We start from the raw sequence: 21,841 nt of genomic DNA on the forward strand, positions 1-21,841 counted from the left end.
AGTAAAATCTCAGACTCTTCACAGTTCTTGGTATAGTCTTCTGGCAGAATTTTGTCTTCTATCCTGTTCATCTGAAAGCTCATGTTTTAGTCACATCTAGGTTGGAAGAAGGATGTGTTTGTTCAATGGAGCTTAAAAAAAACAGAGTAGAGGAAATATGCTTTGAGGAAATACAGTTAAAGACTCTCCTCCTCACTGCTCCTATTTTTGTGTAGGTGAAATGCAGATAAAGTGGACATCAACAACAATCTTGAGAGAAATAGAATTGTGGGAAGGGGATATCCCCAACAGCAGCATTAGCCTAAAATAAGTGTGGAAAATTGGAGATGTGATTATTACTGCTCACCGTCAGGGCTTGGATCACTACACATAAGTTTCAAACCCTGTCTGTTGATGTATCTATGTCTCTATCTGTGTGTATATGTATGTATTTATGCATGTATGTATGTATGTATGTATGTATGTATGTATCTATCTATCTATCTATCTATCTATCTATCTATCTCTCATCTTGTACCAGTTGGTGGAGGTACATTAGCTGTCTGGTTCCAACAGTCTTTTCTCTCCTACTCACATCTGCATTCCTTTTCTAGCCAGACTGAGCACCAGCTCCTGGTCTGCTGTATCCACTAAGTGGTTCTATAAAAGGTCAGTTATCTGTCATGCTCGCACTAGGGCCTGGGTATGCTCTTCCTCACGTTATGCAGTCAATGTCCAGGGGTTTTGCAATGTGTAAAACGCTTTATGACTGGACATGGTAGCATCCTTAAAAATACCAAAGAACCAAAAATGGCCAGACCTCTTGAGAAGTTACACTCTGAAGGTGGTTTAGGTTTTATGTAATTGTGCTCTCCCCTTCTTAAAGCCCTTAGTGTCTATTTTGGCTGCAAACTCTTCCTGTTCAGAAAAGGCAGTTACTCAGATTGTATTTACATTTGTTCTTTCTGTCATACAGAAGCACGTCACTGTCCCTGGGGTGGGATGCAGGATTCACGGGCAGACGATCATGCACATCTCCCTCTCCCTAGTGCTTCATCTCTGTAAGTAAATGAGCAGGCAGCAGAATATCAGCATAGCTGGGAGAGCCAAACACAGCACACAAGTGTTTTAAAGTAGGCAAATTAAAATAAGTCAGGAGAAGGTTGTGACCAAGTTAATTAGGAAAAGGTCACTTCTTGCGGAACAAGGGAAAATGTGGGATGCTCACCATGGGGCTTGGCTGGGATGAGACCACAGGGCAGGTGATGGTGACAACTGCAACTAGTGTCTCTTTTCCACAATCTTCTTGTTTGCAATCAGATATGCCGCCCTCAGTCAACAGTCCATAAAACAGGCTGTGTTTTTTCTCTTTGTGCTTTTGTGGGTGTGTTTGGATGTGGTGGTGGAGGTGGGAGAGTGGATTTGTTACAGAAAGGAGACCAGAGAGGTGAGAGGGTGACATTTACTGAAAATGGCAAAAGCAAACAAAGTCCAAAGTGAAGAGTTTATGTTTAACTGAAACTAACAGTGAAAAAGGGAAGGGCTATTTATCCCTCAGACACCACGCGGAGTTTGTGAGCCTGGTCCAGGCTGGGTCATGTCAGCCCTCCCACGAGAGCCCCTTTTAATTCTCTTTTTCTATTTACGCAGGACCAGGTACGGTTCTACTGTGGCAAGGCTTTAAGCTCCCCTCAACTGCAGATCCTTTTCAATTTTTCCTCTCTCTGGTTGCTAAATTAATACCAGGCTCACAGGCTCAGATTATCTTTGCCTCAAGGAAGTCGGCACTTGTGGGCTCTGTAAGATGACAGTTTATCAGCCCAGCTCAAATGCAGAATTTCCGGATTTGTGCTGTTTCTCTCCAGCTCTGTGCTAATCCTCCTGTTATCATTTCTCTCTGATTTGTCGACTACAATCAGCTTGTCACCTGAGGTAGGCATGTTTGAAGACAAGCAACTAAGCCTACATCTCACAATGAGTCCTTTTGTTTGCAAAGCATTAAACCTAATAAAGTTTTAAATTGCAAGTCACCTTTTATTCAATAAAGACAAAAGCTCTGACACCTTCCAGCTCTGTGTTTGTCAGTTTGTAAGCATGATCAAGTGATAGACTCTTTTAGTCTCATGAACAAGAAAATACAAGTCAGGGATTCCTGGTAATGTTTACTGGTCAGTGATATAGCCAGGAACAGACTCATGTACCCAATGAAATGTCTACAGGAGGAGAGGCTAAGCAATGAGATGTATCTTCCCCTCAAATTTCATCCTCAGGTATACACACGTGCTCGCGCGTGCACACTCACTCACACACACACACACACACACACACACACGCACACACACTTTAATTCCATTAGTCTTTCATTTGTGGCAGGAGTAATCTAGATGGAGAAGATTTCAGGCAGCAATGTAACAAATTTACATTTAATTACTTCTACGGACAGCTGTTTTGGAAGAAACACTTTGATAGATAAATGAAGGTGAAGAATGGGGTTCTGAAGTTAGCTCAGACTTATAAATATGCATTAAACAGAAGACTTCATACTGTCTAGAAAGGGAAAAGAAGAGAAAGAGGGAAAAAGTGGGAGATTTTAGCCAGTGATGTGTAGATGGCCACGTTTTGATGGAAGGAATTTTTTTTTTTTGGCCTTGCCCATGGCATACGGAAATTCCCAGGCCAGGGATCAAACCCACACCACAGCAGAGACATTTACCACATGGCAATGACAATGCTGGATCCTTAACCCACTAGGCCATCAGGGAACTCCCTGGAAGGGACTCTTTCCTCTGACTTTTAACTGTCTGGTAATTTATCCAAATTCAAAATTCTCTGTATGGAAAGAATTTAGTTAAAACAAGTGAGAGTTTAATTTTTTTTTTTTTTTTTTTTTTTTGTCCAGGCTGATCTATGGTGAACATTGGTACTCTTACTGAGCCTAGTATATTAAAGAAGGGATAGACACAAATAAGTTAACAAATAGACAAAATATACAATTTAATAGAGTGCCAAGTGTTATAAAGAAAATAAATTAGGAGTTCCCATCATGGCTCTGGGGTTAATGAACCAGAGTAGCATCCATGAGGACATGGGTCCGATCCCTGGCCTCCCTCAGTGGGTTAAGGATCCGGTGTGGCTGTGAGCTGTGGTGTAGGTCGCAGATGCGGCTCAGATCCTGAATTGCTGTGACTGTGGCCTAGGCCAGTGGCTACAACTTCAATTCGACCCCTAGCCTGGGAACATCCATATACCGTGAGGGCAGCTCTTAAAAAAAAAAAAAAAAAAAAGACCAAAAAAAGAAAAGAAATTAGGGTAATAATAAACAGTTGACTAAGCTGGGCCTGGCTACAGATTATGAGGACAGGGCTTACAAATGAGGTGACATTTATGCTGAGAGGGCAAAGGCAAGAGGATGCCCCTCTTTCTTGCGAAATAATTCATATTCAAATGTTCTGCAGGCTGACCGTAGGGAATTCAAAGTGAAAATGTCAGTTTTGATCTGCAAAGAGCTTAAGATCTAAGAGGAAGAACAGGATTCAACAAAAGTTCAAGGTATTTAATAAAGTTCTATACATTTATTCAGAAATACTTTTTTGACTTATATCCAGCTGGAATTAGTGTCTATGTAAAACAAGAGAAGGACCGGCTAGCTCCACGTGAAGAAGTCTTCCTAGACAAGAAAACTATACCAGTCAAGTCTCTTAGTTGCAAACTTCACAATCTAACTTAGGCTGATTTAATAAAAATGAGTAATTATACAGGGGATCATAGCAGTGGTGGGAACAATCTTGGAAAACAGGCTGGAAACAAGATGCTGCCTAAAATAGATAACAGCAAAAATCTGGCCAAGATGCCACCATGTCATCATTTCTCTATGCCCCAGTTGCTGCTGGGAACATTGCCTCTATGACAGAACACAAGCCTGGCAGAGCAATTCACAGCCTGCATCACCTCAAAGAAACTCTGTTCTGTGCTCTTGAATCACTCCCACAAGGTTCAAAATCCTGGGCAAATGCATTCAATTTTCTTAGCCACCTACTATTTCCTTTCCAGGCTGAGGGAGCAGGGAAAGAGCAGATCTGCTGGTTTCCTTTTGGCTTCCATAGTGAGAGATAAAGCTTTGCATTTTACTAAAATTCATACAATAGGGATTTCCCTGGATAAGAAAAGAGGATTAGATGCTGAGCAGGAAAAATGACAAATACCCAATATACTTCACCATTTTTGGCTGCCCTGCATATCCATGTATAAGTTTATCCTCATACTAATATTCCAAAATAAAAAGCTCTTGCCTAATGTAACTAGTACTTGTTTTGTCAAAACTTTGCACTCACCCTACTCTAAGACCAGACTCCCTTTCATCTCTTCAATTTAAATTAAATTCTTCTGTCTCCAGACTTGTCACAATTCCACTTCAAAAGTGCCTAGTGTAGAGCCTAAAAACTACTCTCTCTAGACCAAAAGCAGTATCACCTAGGAACTTGTTAGAAATGCAAATTCTATTAAATTAGAATCTTTGGGCATAGTGCTCAGCAACCTGAATTTTTAACAAGCTCTCCAGCTGATTCTAGGAAACATTGGTTCTAGAACTCCTGCAATGATGGAAATATTCTATGTTTGCTCCATCCAATACAATAGCCAATACATACATGTAGCTATCGAGCAAATGCTAATATGGCTGAGAAACTGAATTTTAAATTTTATTTAATTAATTTAAATGTAAATAGCCACATGTGGCTAATGGTTATCCTACTGGATGATGGTGGAGGGTTATACTATTAGCCACTGCCGACACACAATAGTAGGGAAAAAAGGAGAGAAATGATGTAAGGTATTGAAATATATATATTATATATGATATAACATGGAGGAAGATATTGGTAGGAGGTTTGGTCCTATTAAAGGGAAGATTTAGCTTTGTAACTAACATGTTTAGACTTGTCACACTCTCAGGAATTGGTTATTAGAGTATAGTTTGTATTTATAACTCCCATGCATTTCACATTGCCTTTGTTTTCAGCCAGCACATCTACTGCTCAGAGCCCTTTAAGTGGTTTGATGACCCAAAGTTTTATTCTGGAGGAATCTTGATCCTTTTTGGTCCTGGCAGTTTTTTATAACTAGTAGTCTCCCAGTAGCTTTTCCCACTGGACATAATAGTAGAAGGAAGTGCCCCAGGAGCTTCCTCAGAGCCATTAATCCTCCTTCCTTCCCTTGGTGAAACAGCAATCTCTGGCCACCTTAATTACTTTATTAGTTACTATTTTCCCAGTAGACCATGCTGGTGGGAAGCAGACTGCCTGTGGTGGACTTTCTGAGGCACCACCCTGGTCCTCCTACTATCCTTCTGGAAAGAAGGATTACCTAATCCTCCAAATGCTAAGGGGGCTGCTGGTAGACAGCCCTCAGCTGTCATCTCCCTTTGGTGACTGCCTCAACCAAAGGGAGCCACTTCACTGAAGTTCACACCCTCCTTTGGGGAGACTCATGGCCAATGACTGACAGACTCAGGAGTGTAAAAGTCTGGCCCTCTTACCCAATTTAGAATGGTCCTAAAGGATCAACTCAGCTTAGCTACCCATAAGGTAGGCTGATGTTTCTTGAGACAGCAAAACAGATTGACTTCACCTTCTGTCAAGTCCTGCTTGCACATCTCTTCCCTTCCACAGGTGTAGAACACTAGCACACGCCCCCATAAATCTGTATGCTAATCTACATCTCGTAGTCTACTTCCTGAGGAAATCCCCTACAAGACAGCCTTATTTCAATTCCGAGGAACATTTGTTGTAGTCACTGTGAGAAGATAGCCTTCCTTGGGCATTTAAAACCCTAACACCCCAGACTTACAAGTCCAGACTTGCAGGAATGGGAAGCAAACATTTTGTGAGATCCCCCCCCTTTTTTTAATGCATGTGTTCTGACATGAAAGTAACTACCCCATATATTGTTTGCTAGCTCAGAGCATTTATCACATCCAACAGTTCTGCCCCACAGTCTCTCTTGGCATTGTCTCCAAGCTGGCAGGTACCGTGACTAAGTCATCAGTCATCCTGGCTCTCATTTTTCTAAGACCAGCTACTTTTGGGCAGAGGATAAAACCACTGATTCTCTTTTGCCTCATGATGGTAAGTAGGACATTTCTTCCTAGAATTATTCATATCAAGAAGGATTCCTTTCAAATAGGAAGGTGGTTTGAATACACACAACAACAACAACAACAAAATCTTGACATATTGCTATGGTGACTTTAAACTGGATGGCAAGGAATTATGTAGGATGGGGTATCTGGTTTGTCGCAAAACTGAGGGCCAATATTTGTAATTTTAAATAAACATTATAAGTACTATTGGTAATTAGACATGTGCATTAACATACAAATTAATATTTGATATCCCAGTTAATTATTCTCATATATTTTTTAACAGGGCCTTGGGCATTAAATCTCTGATGAGTATAATTTAAATTGATTTACATGCCCCAAGGTAAAAGAAAATAATTTAACTTGAATTATTAGATAAATCTGACTTTCGTATGTGAGATGAATCTCCTTACCATTTAATCTGACAAATGGATTTTCTGTACATGTTATGTTCTATGGGATATGAGTGACCATCTGGACTTTATCCAATGGAGGATGATCAGGATCATTCAAAATTACTTTGTCATTTCAGAAACATGGACCATAAAGTGGAATCTTATCATAATATGGCACAAATGAACCTACTTACAAAACAAAAATAGACCCATGGACATAGAGAACAGACTTGTTGCCAAGGGGGAACGGGGAGTAAGTGGGATAAACAGAGAGTTTGGGGTTGGTAGATGCAAACTATACATTTCGAATGGATAAGCAAGAGGTCCTACTGTACAGCATAGGGAGCTATATCCAATATCTTGGGACTGACCATGATGATAACATGAGGAAAAGAATGTGTATATATGTATGATTGTGTCACTATACTGCACAGCAGAAATTGACACAACACTGTAAATCGACTATACTCTAATAAAAAAAACTACTGCATCAATTGAATTTTTTAAATGTGCATAGGAATGTAAAAGTCAACTTACTTCTGGCAGCTTAATAGAGTTATGTGAACTACTTAAAGAATTGTGAAAACTTCACTTTGAAAATTTTGAAAATTTGTTGGGTAAAACAGTCTCTGCTATAGACAGGATTTAATTGGTTTTGCTTGTTGACTCATCTTAAATATGAACTAAAAGCAGTCTTAAAGTTTTTTTCATATATATGTGAATTTTATATACTCAAACACACATACGATCCTAAAAATAAATCAGGGAAGTCTTCTCAGAGTACATGATGCTTAAGCTCTGTTATGAAGGTAAGATTTCTCCATACAGTGAACACTGTATGAATCAGTTAAAGCACTGTATTAATTCCAGTGTATGAAGGTAAGAGAAATATCATGTACTATATAAAACCACAGGAGATTTAGTGTGGCTGAAAAAAATGGTATATAAGAGAACGGCAAGAAGTAGGTTTAGAAACAAAGGAGAATCATATCACAAAAATATTGCATGCCATGCCGACTAGTTTGGACTTTGTATTCTGCACTTCACTGCCATAACCTCAGAGATATTATTTCCAAGATGGCACCAGATCTAAATATTAAATCATCATTCCTCTAATTCTACCAGGGCCAACTGCTTTTGGGTACAAGATAAAAATCTTCTAACACCTAGGTTTAGCAAAAATTAGTAGGATTTCACAGAAAATACACTGTTCAGAAATGATACGTTGCAGTTTGCAAAATTATATACATAAAATTATATACATATATACATGCACGCACACCTGGCCCTGGTTCCTGCCACAGAGTTCCTAAAGCTAATGCAATTGCTTAAGAGATAAGAACGCTAAGAACATCTTTTGTTCTAACATTTGTTCCTTGACTCTGGTTCCTGACAGTGGGAACTCCTAAATCCCTTGGAATTTCTTGGTTGATGGGAATATCTTTTGTTCTAAAGAGGCAATTTTTGGTGGGATCCTAGATGGAAAGTGGCCACCAGAAAGACCAAGATATCTGCAGAAGCTGGGAATTTTCAGCTCCACCACTATCCTCCAGGAAAGGAAGAGGAACTAAAGGTTGAGTTAATTTGTCATGCCTGTCTTATTAAGCGTTTATAAGAACATCTAAAATATGAGGTTTGGAGAGCTTCAGAGTCTGTGAACACACCTTCATGCTGGGAGGCTTGAACCCCTTGACTTCAAGGGGACAGAAACTCTTGCACTCAAGACCCTTACAGACCTCACCTTATGTGTCTTTGGTTGTTGGTCTACATCTTTATCTTATCCTTTATTACATAATAAACTAGTAAATGCGTCTCCTTAGTTCTGTGAGCAGTTCTAGCAAATGACTGAATCCAGAAAGGGAGTCATGGGAATCTCTGATTTGTTATCAGGTAGGACAGAAGCTGTGGGAACCTGGGACCCCATTACCGGTGAGTGATGCCTGAAGTGCGGGACAGTTTTGAGGGACTAAGCCTTTAACCCATGGAATCTGCCGCTCAATCCAGGCAGTTAGTTTCAGATTTGCTTGGTGTGAAAAACCCAACGTCTTGTGTCAAAGGTGTGGTGAATACGGTAGTTGTGTGAGAGTAAAGGAAAACGCTATGCCTTTTTCCTGTAGGCAGGTCGATGATTTATCACAAGCAGAAGACGCCTATGTAACCATCACCCAGATCAAGAACCAGAATAATAGAACTTTAAGGCATTTCAGAAATCCTCCTTTGCCTCCCCAGAGGTAACCATCCATCTAACTGATTTCTAACAGTAGAAGCTAATTTTGCTTGTTTTTGAAATTTATAGAAAAAGGATAAGTTTTTGTCTGATTTTGTTGTTGTTCAACGGCATGTGTGTGTATTTGTGTGTAGGTGGGTGTGTTCGTGTGTGTGATCCATTCATTTGTCATGTATAGGAGTTTTTGGTCCATTTTCATTGATGAATTGAATCCATATTGTAAATACACACCATAATTTATTTATTCCTTCTGTTGCTGATAGACAACTGGGTCACGCCCATTTTGTAGTAATGATGACTACAGTTGCTATCAGGATTTTTATGTGTGACTTTTGTTACATCTGTATACACATGTCTATTGTATATATACCTAAGAGTAGAATTGCTGGTTCATTGCAGGGGTATGCTGAGCTTTAGTAAAATTCTGCTGAATAGTTTTCCAAACTGATTATATCATTTTACATTTCTACCAAAAGTGTATATAAATTCCAGCTGCCCCATATCCTTGCCAACACTTAAATTATTAGAGTTTTGAAATTTTAATCACTTTAGCAGGTGTGAATATGGAAACTTTAATATGTTATATTCAAACCCACACTGAGCATCTATTATGTGCTGGAAATTGGCTAGTCTTTCCTAAAATGCAAAAATGAATTAGACACAATCCATAGTACTCCAAGACATTCTTGCCATTCATCTGAAATAATGCCATAATTTAATTACCACTTTTCCTCAAAATTATGCTTATATAAGAAATTTTCTGAGAAAGATAATTCCTGGGATGTTTAAAGCCTGTTGGAAGTTACTAGATCCATGCACGGGTGAGAAATTTGTTCTAAAATTTTGATATGATTAACTTCATTTTCCTGAGGAAAAGCCTAGAGGTAGTTCACAAATTAATAAGATTCTAGTTATCAATATGCCTATAAACTGCTGAAACCATAAAACATTAAAATTTTTCATTTCTATCAATTAAGAAGGAATCTCACTATAAATAGTAGTAAATACAAAAAATGAGATTATCACAAGAAATGAGATTATCACTTGTGGAAAGCATATCATATTGCAAAGTAGCTGTAATGGAATATCTTTTAAGAGATGAGATGGATGTCTAAATAATGACCTATTTCAAGCTACTTATCAAAATGAATGACTTTTTCAGTAAGGAAAGGAAGAAGTAAGCAAAATTTTACAAAGTAGAGCTTTTATGCCCAACTGGTAGTATGAGTTGTTTTTCATTCTCAGTATTTAGTAAATAAAATATTGGAAACACCTAAGCACTTCCTTCTGGGGGAAGGACAAAAGAAATGAGAAGAAAGAAAAGCAAAGATAATTTTTAGGTGGCCAAAGAGTCTATGGAATGACTTAAGCCTACTTCAGAAGTCTGTGGGTGAAAGGGAAGTAGAGGGAATGGACCTCACCTCCCCTATATTTTCTGCTTCTCCATGGTGGATTTCTGGAATGCCCACTTAGGGGCATGACTGAGGAGAGCACAGCCTGAGGTAGAATCCATTAAAACTAGACCTACCACATTGCTGGGTGTGTCCATCTTATGTTTGTTCAGGCACAAACTTTGACTGAGGGTGCAGGTGTTGCACAAGTGGGTAGGTATAATGATGAAAGATAGACATAGACCTGGTGCCCAACACGTCATTTCTGAGCCATGGCTACTGCCTGCATCCCAACTTCCCAAGTCAGCTCCTGCAAAGCCAACAAGTTCCCAGAAATGCTCTCCAAATCCTTATCTATAAGGTTTGAAATTCTACATGTATTAATGCTTCCTGTACAGAAACCATTTTCTTCCCGTGGTCCTTTCAGAGTCTGCAATATGCATGGAAGATTAACTTCTTTTTCCTAGAACAAAAGGAATTGGGACAATGTGTGTGCTTAAGTCAAGGAAGAAAAAAGAGAGATACATCCTTAAGTGGGAAAAGTCATAAAAAAGAAATAACTCTTGAGATGTCTGAGAAAAAAGCTGCTTAACTTCACAATGTTCTTGTGACTGATATCACATAATTATCTCATGAGTATAGATCCCTCGATGATGAAAAATAAAAAGAGAAAGAGGAGAAAAGTCCAAGAACATCAAATCTACCCTAGGCACATGGATTCTCCTTGGGCATTAGATGGCTTCTTTAGAACCTGGGACTCCTAGGCCAGTGGTTATTTTCATAGAGACTATATTCCAACAACGACATTCTTCCTGGATTTTGCCTTGGTTTTCAAATAATACTTTCGGGAATCTGAAATGCATACTAAAATATACTAGGGTAACATGATTGTTACACCTGTTGCTATAATTTGATCACCCTAGCTCTACTCATAGACACTACAGTATTCTTGACAATGATCAAAACAACAGAAGAGGAAAAAAAAGAAAAGAAAAAAAAACAAAGAAAAACTCACTGCTTACAAACATAGGTTACTCTCCCAAAGAATGTCTCAGGTGGATATGAATATGTAGCTACACATCTGTCAAGAGTGTTCCATTAGATGTACTGTGTGGTGCAAATTAAGAAAGTGACATCTCTAATGAGATAAACTCTTGTGAAAACCCTCCCTGACCTTAGAGTTTTCATCGGGAAGATTTTATTAGTAACACTCTCATTGATGGAGCTTATATGACTTATCCAGGTCAAATTTGATGATATTTATATCCTTAAGAGTTTAGAGTGATTGCTCTGTCATTGTCCTGGAGTTATTATTAGGGAATGATAGAAAATGCAGAGGAGAATTGATGTAATCATAAATTTTCAATGTCCCTCTCCTCTGTGTTGGGGTATAGAATTGAAAACCATTTTCCTTGCATAATTTAATTAACCTGTCACTTTATTTTGGAGGCTTGCTAATTCATGATCCAAAAGGACTGATTTATGGAGCATTACGAGGACAAAAGCTAGATGCTGAATAGAATTAAGCAGTATAAGCGTAATGTAAGAGTCAAATTATTTTTGAATTAACATCAATTATAAAATGAGTCCAAAAGATTATTTACTGCTTAAGCTGGAAAGTCTGTGGTTTATTGACCTGAATTTTTAAAATATTGCTAGAGTTTCCTGATATTCCTTACTGAAGAGTTGAAACAATATTGAAAAATAGTAATGACCATCCTTTAATTGTGCCAATTATTCAACAGATATTATGTTAGTTTCTATTTATACATATATTTTATCTTCTCACAAAAAGTTGCAAAATAAAAATTAGTATTAATGATTGTCAAACCATCCTCAGGGAATGCTTTTATTCCAACCTAGTCTGTAAAATTTATTATGGAGCTAAAAGAAAATTAAAGAGTGTATGTGGAAAATGGGAGAACACTCATGTTTGCATTTGGGAGAATGTTCTTCAAAAAAATTTGAAGTATTAAGAATCAATTAGAAAGGATCTTCTAAGCATCAGTTTCCTAAACAATTTCAAAGAGATATTCTCTTTTAGAACATCAAGAAGTTATCTAGGAAAATATAAAAACACATATCCTTTATGAGTTGGGAGCATTTATAAATAAAAGAAGGAGATTAAGTGATACGAGGAGAAGAAATGTTAGCTATGAAGGAAACAAGCTGGAGTTCCCACCGTGGTCCAGTAGGTTAAGAAACTGACTGCAGCAGGCTGGGTAATGGGTTCAATCTCTGGCTCAGTGCAGTGGGTTAAAAAATCTGGTGTTGCCACAGTTACAGCATAGCTCATACCTGCGCCTTAGATTCAGTCCCTGGCCCTGAAACTCCCATATGCCATGGGTGCAGCCATAAAACAAACAAACAAAAACAAAAGCCAAAAAACAAACCTCTCTTGACCTTTGAATGTTAATCTTTTCCTTGTTAGGGGGCTGGGGCTGTATATGTGTGACTAGCCCTTAAGCAGCAGGTAAGAGAGGGTCTTAAGCGAAGAGTATGTGTTGAGTGGACTCTTCTGCATATTCCAGAAATTTCTAGTTATTCTTTCATGTTCTTGCAGGTCATGTTGGGTGGAGCCAGGGAATGGGCTAGAGGTAGGTGGATCACATAGCTGTGAGGGGAACTGTTGGGGTGGTTAGCCTCTGTTCACTTGCAGTAGCCACTACTTTTAGACCTAGATCACAGGGCCCCCTATATTGCCTTAATCCCACCCCCACACCACAGAGGACACACTCCTGGCCCTCTTCTGGTTGTGCCTCACCCCTTAGGGTAGGGGCTCATGGTACTAACACAACAGTCTCCTTCAGCCCAAGCTTCTTTCCTTCTAGGTCATGCCTGGGTTCCAGAGAGCTCAGAATTCCCTGCCCCATCGCCCTGAGCCTCTTCCAGGGCTCTATGAAAATTAGATTCTCTTCTCCTGAGGGCGGACCCCACTGCAGAGTGATCACATTTTATGCCTAAGGGATAGTCAAAGGGAGGCTGTGTGCAGACTTGCGGACAGAACCTGGACCTGCAAGCATGTGAGGCACCTCGTGATGTGAGATGAACCAAAGAAGGGGAGCGAGGTACTGAAGCTTGGAGCTAAGCATTGGGACATGCTTTTTCTTCAACTCTAAGTTCCAGCACAGAATTCCAGGAAGCCCACGAATTCTAATAAAGATCCTATTCCTCCAGAGCATTAGCGAAGTATATTTGCCAAGGTAGGAGAATAGACCATATTTTATTTAAGACATTGTGCACTTTACTTGTAACATTTAAATATTCAAACAACTGCAGGTGGGTTTCTCTTTGCACTCCACCCAGCCTCTGCTGACATTAGGGGTGGACATATCAAACGTTTCAGATGAAACTATTTAAGTTTACATGTTCTACAGCATGGACTTTCATCCTCAGCACATAGCACAATGCCTAATGTATGGTAAATCCTCGATAAATATTTGTGGAACAAAGGACTAAATTTTACTTGTTCTGTGGTTAAAAAAAAAATCACATTCTGGAGTGGGAGGCAAGAGTTAATATTTTCTGTAACAACAGAGAGTAGATTGCTTGTGTAAATCACTAGACAGTATTTCTGTCACTTAGTAAATCCACAGAAAATGTTACCTACCATAATTAATTATATAGTCTATGGATTACAAATTTCAGAGATTTCATCGGTTGAGACTCAGTAAGTACAGTTTGTGTAGTCACTTTAAAATACGTGATCAATTTCTTCACATCATAAAAGTTCTCATGAAAAGATTTCTTGGCCCCTGAATAATTTAGCACATACCCCAATTGGTGGTTTCCACCACTTGTCAAACTAGCTACTTGATTAACGCTACGTCTATGACATCCTCAGAGTATACATAAATTTTCCTTTAAACCAATTTTTAAAAGGTAGAATTTTACTGCCCTCAAATTCTAATCTGCCTGTTAGATTTTTGTTTTTCATATTTGACGTTATTTGCAGGATTCCGCAGAACATACTCAGCCGTTGATTCCCAAAACACGCATGTAAGGATCTTAAACACATTGCGTCCTGAAACCAGCGAAGGCTTTGATTAAGTTATAAAAGGAAATACTATATACTGCTGGCCCTTGAACAACATTGGTCTGAAGTGCTGGGTTCACTTATATCCAGATTTTTTTCAGTGTTGAGAGTACTACATGATCTGTGGTTGGTTAAATCCGTGATGCTGAGGAACCACAGACAGGGAGAGCTGACTATAAATCACACTTGAATTTTTGACTGTGCAGAGGGTCGATGCTCTCAATTCCCACATTGCTCAAGGGTCAACTGTATATTTGATAGAGGAAGGAGGCAATGAATCTTCTTTGTTAAAAGAATCTATCTGGAGAGTTCCTGTCGTGGCTCAGCAGAAAGAAAGCTGACTAGTATCCCTGAGGATGAGGGTTCGATCCCTGGTCCTGCTCAGTGGGTTAAGGATCGGGCATTGGCATAAGCCCCAGAATAGGTTGCAGAAGTGGCTTGGATGCTGCATTGCTGTGGCTGTGCTATAGGCTGGCAGCTATAGCTCTGATTCCACCCCTAGTCTGAGAACTTACATACGCTGCAGGTGCACCTCTAAAAAAAACAAAAAACAAAAAAGAAAGAATCTGTCTTAAGAATGCAACATCTTTCCATTAGTTTGTCCACATTTTTCCTCAGTTTATCCCTAAGAAGTAGCTGAGCCATAATTATATCAGGCCTCTACAAAAAACAAACGAAAATACATTGACTGGGTGAGAGTCATATATACCTTTTTCCTTGCAAAAAGTTCAATACCACATTTGCCTATTTGAACAATGTTTCTGTAATAAAATAAGGATTACAATGGCCTAAGTTTAATTTCAGAGAAACCCTTGCTTTTCCAGAAAGTGTGTTTGGCAGTGATGGGGTAGAGTAGTTCATTAAAGTATTTGACTAATCAACATGAAGTCAATCTCTTTTTTCACTAGGTGCTGACATAATTCAAGCCAATCCACTTCCAAAGAATAGTCATAAACTTATTGTAAGAGACACATGAAGTCTGGTGAGTGTTTTACTTATATGGGCTCTCTTTTATTTCTGTTTTTAATTCTTTTCTTTTCTTGCCCTTTAGTTTTAATTATACGTACTACTCAAAATCCTTTGAGGAATACCCAGGATACAGGTACTATACTCCATAGTATAAACTCAAAGAGGGTAGGGCTGTTATACCTTCTCAGGACCTGTCCCAATGCCTGCATCTGGAGTGCATGCCATATGTATGTAGTCAATGAATGAATGACAGTGGACAGACATTTGAGTATTTCAGAGTGATCCAAAATTCTAATGAGATTGCAAAATCTAATAAGATTGCAAAATTCACATTAGCTCTAATTTTACAGAGAGAAATTATGTCCTGGGCAAGAGAAACCAAATTTTAGAGTCTCCTAAGTCTATGCTACCTAATAGCATTACTGACTGAATCAACCCTGCTTACTTTATTGGCACAACCTGTTGCCTGGGCATAGGCACAGGAAAAAGTGATGAAGAAACTGATTTTCTGGAAGATTATTTGTTCTGTATCCTCTCTGCCACTCCAAAAGAGAGTGAGATATTCACCAAAGAGATATTTAAATATTTAAGAGAATCCGGTTTGGCTTTATCACAATAAAAATTTAAGCTAAGTGGGAAAGTACATTTGTCTTCATTTTTCCAGATGTTGCTCCCTTATATTCCTGGAGAAACACCATTTTTTCTAAATATGCTTTCATGTGGTTCACACTGAGGAGGTGCATTCTTGCTACTCTGCAGGATGCTCACAGGTGTCACTTTGGCATCAGTCGACTGGAAGAGCTGATTATGGGCAACTGCACCATGGCTGACAAAGGCAAAAAAACAATTATTGTAGCTCTATGAGACTATATCCATAATCCCATGGTCCTTCTCAAATTATAAATGTGTGTGAGTAGAAGAATGGGAATTATAGCAATGTTGCTATAAATATATGTCAGAATCTAAAATGTGACACAAATGATCCCATCTACAAAACAGAAACAGATCACAGACACAAAGAGCAGATTTGTAGTTGCTGGGGGTGGGGAGGATAGGAGAAGAGGTGGGAAGGAGTGGGGAGGGGTACGGAGTGTGATGGAGGTGGAGTTTGAGATTGGTGGATACAAACTGTAACATTTGGAATGGATGGGAATGGGGTCCTACTGTACAACAGATAATTGTATGTGATTGGGTCATTTTGCTGTACAACAGACATTGAAGAAACATTGTAAATCAACTATAATTTTTAAAAAGTAAATAAACACATATATAATCAGTACAATATTGCATTTATAGCTTTCACATTTTCCTACTTGACCCTCACAATATCTCCCTAAGTTAGAGACAATAAATTCATCTACTCAGTTCAGAGTTGAGAAAACTGATGCTCAGAAAGACAGAGGAGCTGGTTCAAGCTCACCCTATCCCTAAGACAGCAATGTGGCTCTGGGCCAGGCTATCTCTCTGGCTTCTTCCTATAGGACACAATTAAAATGAAAATTATACACAAAGGAGGAAGGAAAAAATGGTGCTTAGTTTGCTAAAAAGAGGTTTTTCCTGAAGATTCTGCAAGGATGAAAATGGAGGGCCAGTTTAACTGAAATCCTTGGCAAAATAGTATAAATAGTATCCAAGGTTTTCCCCAAATTGCATAGTGTTTCAACTTGAAAATATAGTCCAAAATGGATTCAGCAAATGTACTCTATTGAGCCAGCACTGCTAGAAATTAGATGAGTATTTTCATCTTCAAAAAGTGACTCCAGGGAGTTCCTGTCATGGCTCAGCGGTAACAAATCCAACTGGTATCCATGAGGACGTGGGTTTGATCCCTGGCTCTGCTCAGGAGGTTAAGGATCTAGCATTTCTGTGAGCTGTGGTGTGGGTTGCAGACATGGCTCAGATCCCACGTTGCTGTGGCTGTGGTGTAGGCCAGCAGCTGCAGCTCTGATTTGATCCCTAGCCTGGGAACTTCCATATGCTGCAGGTGTGGCCCTAAAAAGCAAAAAAAAAAGTGACTCCATTTCAACTTAAACCAGTAAGAAAGGTACAATTAATTTATTCTTTCTCTCCAAAAGTGTGATGTTCACATTTCAGTAATAAATATTACTAAAATATTTACTAAGCATATTTACTACCTGTCAGATACCCTTCTAAGTAAATTTATGTATTTTAACTCACTGAATCCTCACAGTAGCCCCAGTGACTTAGACCAATAATTATGCCCATTTAACAACTTAAGGTAGTGAAGCATACATTTGGTAGTAAATTGCCTGAGGTCAAATTCAGAAACCAGCAGAGACAGAATCTGAACCTGTCCTGTAACATTTTCTTTGAACACTGGGCTCTAACGTCTCTGGCAGAAATTTTATAAGTGGTAAAATTTCTTAGCGAAGTGTTTCCTCTCACAAAATTTACTGCCAAATATAAAATACAACATTTTATTTTGCATGCTTCCTACTCCAGAAATAACACATATGATAGTGTGGGCATCGTGATTTCAGCATCAAATGAAGTAGAGCAACGCGATGGGGTTCATTTTCACTTGACCTGCCAGGCACTCCAGATGTTAATGCCTATTGTTCTCTCATACATTTTTTTTGATGGAAATCTCTAGGAGGAGATAAAACAGTGGTGAGACCATAGTGACTGCCTGTGGATCAGGGGAAGTGTGCCACAGTTTGCTAAAACCTCTTGAAAATAGAGATTAAATTTCTTAGAGGAGAAGTCACCACTTTCATCCAGAGACTGTCCCCTCAGAATTGTTCTTTGTAAACACAGAGAAGAGTGTGATCATCTTAAATGTAAAGATAAAAGATCTAAAAGAAAATATAAGAACGTGAAATAGAAGTTACCTCCAAATGGCAGAGCAATAATTGTTTTATATTTACGTTAAGAATTTTTTAAAGTTAGTGTATGTTACTTTTAAAAATATAACAATTGATTATAATTTAAAAAAAAGAAAAAAGAAAAAATATATGGAAATTTATATATATATATATATATATATACATTGCTTTAAAATTATAGAAATTATTACAGGAAAATTACCTACTAAGAGAGTTGATCTTAAATGTTCTCACCACAGAAAGGAAATAGTAATTATGTGACGGGATACAAATGTTAGCCAACACTATCTTGGTAATCATTTTGCAATATGTAAGTGTATCAGATCAACACGTTGTCCACCTTAACTTACACAATCATAAATGCCGATTATATTTCCATGAAGCTGGAAAATAAACAGGATTAATCAATATACTGAAACTTGTCCCCAAGTGGAAAATATGTTTTCCTTAAAGTACTATGCTATCATTGGAGTTTGATTATGAATCAACAACTTGTACACAGAGAATTGACAATTATAAACTTCTATAAAAGGAATAAGGAAACCCTTTCTGTAAAGGGCCGGATAATAAATTCTTCATGCTTTGCAGACTCAAAACGTCCATCACAGCTGCTCACCTGAGCTCTTTTAGTATGGAAGCAGCCATAGACAATATGGGTAAAAATGATCATAATTGTGTCCCAATAAAAGTTTATTTACAAAAACAGGAAGTAGGATGGATTTAGCCTGCAGATTATAGTTTGTTGATTCCTGTATAAAATATTGTGTTCTAAGTCACAGAGTTACAGAATAGTCAAGCTAAAGAAAAATAGAAGATTGCCTCCCTCAATTTGTAATGCTCCCTGAAGAGACAAATGATCTCTGAATATTGTAGCATGATAACAAATAAGAACTCAAGTTTCAAATAGACCTTGGTTTGGGTTTTAAATTACTGAACCTCTCTTAGCTTATTGTAAAGTGGAGATAATACTAAAACATTTCATTGGGTTAATATATATTCAGGTCACAACTTCAGTTCATTGCTTAGCTCAAAATCAGGCATATAGAAAGTACTATTAAATGTTATTAGCTAGTTGTAGTATCCGTGGTCACATGTTGACTATGTAAAGTCAAATAGCCACTGCACTGTTGCTGGAGCTGCCCAACATGACTTCCACGGTAACTGTGACGCCTAAATTCAGCACTGGGAAAGCTGGTGAATAAAACAGATGAGGCCCCTGCTCTTATGGCTCTTACTTCATAGCAAGCAGGAGGGAGATAGGAAATACATTTGAACAATGAATAATGAGAACTTCAGATAGTGAAGAGTGCTACAAATTCAACTTTAAAGGGCAATGAGTAGTGTTGTTACTGTGTGGGGTAAGGATGAGGGTGAAGCTTGCTCTAGATCTGGGCTGACCAATAAGGGAGCCACAGCCATGTATAGCTATTTTAGTTTAGAGTGACTAAAATTAAATTTTCAGAAGATCAGTTCCTCAGTGATACTATATATTTCAAGTGCTATAGCCACATAAAACTTGTGTCATCATATCAGAGAGCACAGAAGAACACTCCCATTATCATAGGAGGTTTTATTGGATAAGCGTAACTCTAGACAGAGTGATGAATGTGGACAGGTAGAAAGATAGGAAGGATGGAAGGAGAGAAGGGAGGAAGGGAGGGATGAAGAAGGAAGAAAGAGAGGGAAGGAAGGAAGGAGAGAGAGAGAGAAAGAAGGAAGGAAGGAAGGAAGGAAGGAAATAAAAAGAAGGAATAAAAAAGTAAACAAGAAAGCAAAAAAGAAAAAGAAAGAAAAGAGGTAGATAGATTGGGAGATGGAAATGATAGAGAACAAGACAAAGACAGAAATAGAAATAGACATAGATATAGAAAGTGAAGGCCTCTCTGAGGAGGTGATATTTGATCTGGATAATGAGAAGACACTAAGATGAAAAATCTCAAAGCACAGTGTTCCAGGGGGAAGGAAGAAAGTGCAAAGACTGAGGCTGTGCTGGAAGGACAGACATCCTGAGGGAGGGCACTCAGAGGGGAGATAGTCAGGGAGTGGTCATACTAGTCCTTATAAGGAATTTGGGTTTTAAGCTGATGGCAAAGGAAGTTATTGGGGCACTTTAAGTGTGGGAGATGTAGACCTGACATATTTTTAAGAGATCCATCTGCTATCTATGCAGAGAATGAACTGTTAGTAAAAAGGTAGTCTGAAGATCTTACAGGAGGCTGCTGTCAGTGGGAGAGGGGTGGCTTGGCGTGGAGACGAAAAGATGAGAAAATATTTAGAAGGTAATGTCAACTGAATATGTCGGTGAACTGGATGAGGAAAAGAAGGAGAAAAGAAATATTGTGGATCATTTTCAGTTTAGTTTTTGAAAATGGGAATGGCAGCTATGAGGAGAAGTCAGAGCAGAGTTGGGGGAGGCACTCAGGAATTCCTCATTAGAGCAGAAGTTTTTCTGTTAGACATCTGCATTAGCTTCCCGTGGCTACACTAACAAATGATCACAAACCTGGAAGTTTAAAACAGCAGAAATTTACACTCTCACAATTCTGGAGGCCAGAAATCCAAATTAGGTTTCACTAGGCCAAATTCCAGACCCACCTTTTTTTTTTTTTTTTTTTTTGGCGACTCAGGTATAACCCATTCCTTGCCAGTTCCTGCCTTTAGTGTCTGCTACACAGTCACCTTGTCTTCTCCTCTTCTGTCTTCTGTCTGTGTGTCCTTTTTTTGGTCTCTCTCTTATTAGAAAATGTATTATTATGTTTAGATTTCACATGGATAATCCAGAATGATTTCCCCACCTCAAAACCCTGAATTCTTTCACATCTGCAAAGGCTCTGTTTCTAAATAAAGTCACATTCACAGGTTCCAGGAATTAGGACATAGATTTTTTTGGGGGGAGGGGGTGGATTTTTCAGCCTACCACAACATCTGGGAGGAGCTATTGAGCCGAATAAGTGCATCTTAACCTGAAAAGTTAAGAGGAACTAAAAGATAACAACTCAGGAGTAGTCAAGGTATAACAGGCCAGGTGAAGCCATGGGATAGGTAGGATCACTTAGGATAGAAAAGAGGGCTGAGGACCAGCCCCTGGAACAAAACCAAATTGAGAAGGCTGATGGAGAAGGTGGTTTCTGCAAAAAGACAGAAGGATATCCAGTGGAGTGGGGGAAAAACAGGGAGATGTCGTGTCTCGAAGTCCAAGGTGAAAAAAAAAAAAATTTAAGGGAAACATCAACAAACACATAAGAGGTCAATTAAGATGGGATAGAGAATTAACCACTGTTTTTGTTAAAGAGGAGTTAGTAAGTGGAGGACATAAAATCTTAGATAAAATTAGTGAAGAGGAAATGGGAGTTCTATATCTGGCAGTGTGGTGTTCTCAATAATCTGAAATCCTCAGTTTAAAAAAAGAATTTGAAATGTTTGATAAAATATAGCAAACATCCTCTCCACTCTATGGAAGAACTCACACACACACAAAAATAACAGAACTCTTCAGAGCTCCAAAGCAAAAAGGAAACTGAAAACATAAGGGGAAGCAGTTGTTTAAGTTCTGTTAATCCAAAAGCATTTCTCCATCTGATATGCAGGTTTTAATGGCCATAAGGTTTGGGTAGTAGACACATACCTAAACCTGCCTTAAATGTGATTTACATTTCTTTAATAATTAGTGATCTTGAGCAGCATTTTATGTGGGTTTTGTCCATCTGTCTGTCTTTGGAGAAATGTTTATTTGAATCTTCTGCCCATTTTTGATAGAGTTATATTTTTTGATATAAAGCTGTATGAGGTGTTTGTATATTATGGAGATTAATCCATTGTTGGTTGCTTCATAAATCAAAACTACAAAGAGGTATCACCACAC

General features: G+C 38.5%; 1 long non-coding RNA gene and 1 other non-coding gene across 8 annotated transcripts in view; both read right to left on the reverse strand.

Annotated features, from left to right (window-relative positions):
• The window catches only part of LOC146405959 (uncharacterized), a 595,742-nt gene that overhangs the window by 164,165 nt on the left and 409,736 nt on the right, over positions 1-21,841 (reverse strand). The gene's annotated exons all lie outside the window — the stretch shown is intronic.
• Positions 6,611-6,683, reverse strand: LOC146405960 (small nucleolar RNA SNORD18). Its single transcript, XR_014834528.1, has one exon. It is a non-coding gene; the product is annotated as a small nucleolar RNA SNORD18 (small nucleolar RNA).

The sequence above is a fragment of the Sus scrofa genome, chromosome 1 (genome assembly GCF_054392235.1).
Source record: "Sus scrofa isolate SSC_HxYL_T2T_F1_AM1 chromosome 1, Sscrofa_HxYL_maternal_Yorkshire_Landrace_v2.0, whole genome shotgun sequence".
Classification (NCBI taxonomy): domain Eukaryota; kingdom Metazoa; phylum Chordata; class Mammalia; order Artiodactyla; family Suidae; genus Sus; species Sus scrofa.